Below are 5,000 nucleotides of genomic sequence, written 5' to 3'. Positions count from 1 at the left end.
TCCTCCTTGAATGGGTTTTCTTCGTTTTCTTTCATCCATCATCGACCGTCTGTGGGCTCATGAGTCTGTGAGTCTAAGTATTGTACAATAGAAAGATTCTGATTCGCCAGAATGGATCCAGAGGCACATACGAGGAGGAGTTTTGTTCTTCTTCTTATTGTTCCTGTTGCTTCCTCCTACAAAAAAAAGGGTCTACAGCTGTTCTACCGCGCACCGCGTCCCGATCCTGCGGAAAAGGGCTGGATCCTCACGTGAGCCGATTGGTGGGATGATTTAGAACAAATTTGAGCTACTTCGCCTGTTCTAACCGTGGCAGGAAGCGCAGATGCATCGCTTTTAGAACATCACGCGATCGATCGCGATCGATTGGAGTTTTTGGAACACAATTTACATTACTTTTTATCGTTGCAGATATTTTAAATGAAAAAAGAATGATCGCATCGTCAGTCAGATCGAGTTCTTGATCTCATCCCGGACCTGCCCAAAGTTTGCAATGCTTGCGTGGCAGCGAATTTGAAGAACAATCCCTGGAATCATGCGCAGCAGAACGAAAAGTGGGACAACCCCCCCCCCGGTACTTACAAGCCTACATGTCCAATTGATTCTGGCTGAGACTCGGTAAATCTTTGACCCTAATTACCTCTCCGAAAAGCTGCCCCATCATTCTGGCGCAGTGGCACAAGGCTTGTTGCCTGCTCTGCAACTGCTGCACCGGTGACTCCGCCTCGGACTTGGTCACTTTTTGTTGCATTTTCAAATAATTTGCCAAATATCTTTATGATGGGCATTTGTGCGAAACGAGTTTGTTTTTACAATTCTATTCACTGACCATCCCTCGTGGCTGACGCAGTAATTTTGAGGGCAGGGTAGAACATCTTAAAAGTCAGACACGCTTTCACTGCAATGTCCTACATAAATGCGTCCTCTTCGCGCAGTATCGAAGATCTTCGGGCAAATTCGGAGCTTTGATTCGGAACGCAGTCGTTGACGCAGGCAGACAGACTGAGCCGGCCTCTGTAGCTGTGTACCCTTGCAAGAAGGTCGCGCGAGAACGATTCCAGGCGGTGGTGGCGTGGAATGGCCAATGGAATGGAAACAGGTTTGCTCGTCAAAGTCCCTGGTACCACCCGCAAGTAGGCCAAGACGGACAGGATCCGGGAGAGCGGGAGGAGCTGTGTAATTCATGGAAAATAAACAGTTTGCGTCGGTGAGAAGGACAAACGGTGTGCTCGCTGTATTATGTCGCCATTGTCGCCGCTTCCCGGCCCCGGCTTTCGGTCAAACTCGCGCTCTGGTCAATGCCACACCCACGCCACCCACTGCCATACAACGCACTTTCTCCGGGCTGTGGAGGTAGAGCTTTTACCCCGGTGACGCTGCAGAACTGATTTCTGACACCACCGGTCAACTCTGCCCTACCTGCCTGGGGACGCGCGCAGTTTGGGTACATTTTGAGACACTCTACCTCGAGACGAGGGATTCATAAAATGTTACAACCCCTCAACCCTTAAGGGGCGGAATTCCGACGCATGTCAACATTTTGATTTCTGTCGCAAAGAAACAAAAAGCAAAGAGCAATAGGTGCCTGTTGACGCACCGAAAACGACACGAACAGGAAAACAACTGCATACCGTGTGGCCACGGCGTACAGATGGACTCCATGGGCTACAGAGAACACAACCCACCCCTCGATGGAACCAACCAACGCCCGATTACCACCCAGGCAGGAAGTTCTCGGGGACCTTTCCCAAGGCCCATAAACGTTGCGGCCCCTGTGCTTTATGGAAGCTGCATGCTTTCTTAACCCTTTATTTTAACGCTGCGCACAGGAGATACACTTGTGTAACGATTTCCATCATGATCATCACCCATTTCAACCCTTTCTGGCCCAAATTTCTCCATTTTTATGGCGTAGAAAGTACCATTTACCATACGCCGAGGAGTTGCCAGCCAGCAAGGGACGCCTGCTGTGATGGCATTTCGGATTCTGGAAGAAAGGAGCCTAAGATTACGTACAGCCAGACCTTTTGCGCCTTCCGGTAGGAATCGTAAAAACTCATTTGTATTCTTCGATGCTTGAATCCGTTTCGGCCGAGGACAGGAAAGGGTGCGAGCTTCAGTAGGGCACTGGTTGCGACACCAATTTACCATGTTTTGGTTGGCAGACTTATATTGGCCAGAGATGAGTTTATTGGAAGAAAGGAGAGAAAAGAATATAGGTGAATCCCGGTCCATGAGGTCCTTCTCCCCAGCCAAAAGGGTTGGGCATTGGTTTTCACAAACCCAACGTTCCAATCCACGTTTTCAAGCATCCTGTAGGGCTTTACTGTGATTGTTTTATGTTTCAGATATGTTCTAGAATAGTTTTGAATGAACGGCAAACATTATTTATATCCTTATATGCTTTAAAAGGAAAATGCTTTATGCTTGAGGATGTTGTCGCTTTGTGAAACTTAAGCTGGCTGGCAACCACTAGCACCATTTTTATTTTAATGACTGTAGAGTAAACAAAATGTTTCGTAATCGAAAGTTTTCTGCTTCCAGTTGATCAAAAATTCATTAAACACATGCTATTCAAATTCTACAAACACATGTTTTGGACAATAAATAAAACATTCTCAACCGACAAGATGCAACCACAGTTCTTGCTGCTGCTGCTGCTGCTGCTATTGGGCTACGGGCAGCGCGCGATCCGTTACATGGTTGGCATATGCAGAGACACTTAACCTGTAACGCTCAATCGTGTTAATCCGTTCGATTCCTCTAGTGCTGTCACGTGTTATAAACGTCCAAAAAGGGGTGTCCCCTCGCTTGGGAGTCGATCTGCGCCAATCCACCAAAGGGGAGACTTCGCGGGTAGCGCAGCAGCAGCAACGGATGTCTCTGCGCACCGCACGTTCCAAATCGTCTAATGAGCGTCTAGTCCAGAGTTCATTCACCGTGTCCTCATTTCGGCATTTGCTTTTCGCGTTTTCTTTCACGTCCGTCCGCCAACAGTCTCTCCTCTCCAGAAATTCCCGCTCCCCCAAGACCGCGCCAGTCGGCAGTCAACTCGTTCTGTGGCCAGGGCGAGTGTTGGAGCGCGTGGAGCACGTTCAGCCCGCTCGCACGGCCACCCCCTGAAGCCGTCTCGATCTCGATCGCACAAACATCCCTTGACGACTGTTCGCTTACTAATCCTAGCGATGGACGATGGATGGAACGCAAAATTCTGGTTTTTATGACCTAAATATTGATGCCGAGAAGCAACGAGATCCGTGCTGTGCTATGAAAGAAAGTTCTCGACCTCGAGGATTGGCTGGCAGCTTTCTTCTCATTGATATTCTGATCAGCAAAACAGCTGCACCTGCGTTCCGCCTGGTGCGATGTGTTTGATGTTGGGTTTGTGTAAGTTCGTTTCTTCAATTGTACTGTACCACGTCTCACAGAGAAACCACATCACGTCAGAATTCGGTGGTTAGTGCTCTTCCCAGAAGATCAGCTGACCCACGCAGTGAGTTCTCAAACAAAAAAGAACATTAACTCCCCGTTGCATGGGATTAACGGGATTTTTAAATCCGCAAACCTAGCGGATCGTCCAGACGGGCGAGCGCTTTTGTGTAATCATCGGAGAAGCACTCGATCTTCTAGCGGATCGAATGGAAGCAAACTACTTGTATCCCATATCCGAGCAAAAACCCATGTGTGCCTGGGGTCACGTGCGCAGCTTGTTCATCTGGACTTTCTGCTGGCAGAATGCTATAACTCTCTATATCCATCTCTCTATCTAATCCTTTTTATATTGTAGAAGCATTGACCTTTTCAAGTAAATGCTGATCAGAATATTCGAATATAAAAGAATATATAGTTTAGTAAACCGAGAAAACATTCCAAACAATGGACAGTCCGGTTCTATTACACAAGACTATCGGGCAAGGATATTCCTTGATGGCAATAGTTGCTTGCCCATCAAAGGGCTTGGAGCAATTTGAGCTGCTCGTAGCATTCGCGATCACTGAACGGATCGACGGTGATTAGGGACTACCGCCCCTACGCGGTAGGCGCCAGCCCTGCCGACGATTGGATCCGGGGTACCACGGACCAAAAAGAGCTGCGTACGCGGCGGCTGGCTGGCATGCCATTTCGCGGAAGTGAAAACCGATGAGTACCACCCGGGCACCGGCGTCGTGGAGTTTTATTTTTTCTCTTCATCTTTTCAGTTCCAGTCGCAACTTTTTGCGTCCAAAGTTTATGTGCGGTTCGTAGGAAAATCCCTGCTTGCATTTCTTGAGTGACTAGCAGAATCACATCCGACTCAGCGTGTCAGCAGCTGGTCGGCATTAAATATTCCAATTTCACAATATCCGCCTCGACCAAATACTTATGAACGGGGTGATTCATATACAAACAACTTTCAACATTCACTGATCCCATTTTAAAATTCCGCCACCAACGTCATGACGTATTGATCCCGATAAGCAATTCAAGCATCTAGTATTTTGTATCAAATCGTTGCCATTGTTATGACTGGTGAATCATTTGTTGTTACAAAAGTAACAGTGACAGTGGACTCCAACGCTTGATCAGCACAAATGACAATCTCGCGCGACAACGATCCACCCGATAGTAGCCCCTCAAGATCGAGGAAGTCCGGGCATACTGGGAAGCGAGTTTAACATAAACAGCGGCCCGCAATGTTACCCACAACATGTCGTGTGGTTGAAATGAAACTCTCGTTACGGAAGAGCATCGCATGGTGCGTCACGGCACCTCCTCGTGGGTTAGAGAGAGAAATTTTGCTGACTCGCTCGGCTCATGATGCCCATGCCCTATACCCTGCCATGTTGGTGTCTCCCGTCATGATGATGTCTTTGCCCCGGTCGCTGTGTCCGGCTACTTTCACGACGCCTTCATGGAAAGGGGAGAGAAACCGTGGGTTACGTTTGTTTACTGCCGGGTATCGTTTGAGGTTACGCCGTACGCGACACGGAGTTTGCATCACTTTCGAGCGGTACCGCCTA

Source organism: Anopheles aquasalis, chromosome 2, assembly GCF_943734665.1.
Source record: "Anopheles aquasalis chromosome 2, idAnoAquaMG_Q_19, whole genome shotgun sequence".
NCBI classification, from domain to species: domain Eukaryota; kingdom Metazoa; phylum Arthropoda; class Insecta; order Diptera; family Culicidae; genus Anopheles; species Anopheles aquasalis.
Note: the sequence above shows the minus strand (reverse complement) of the source record.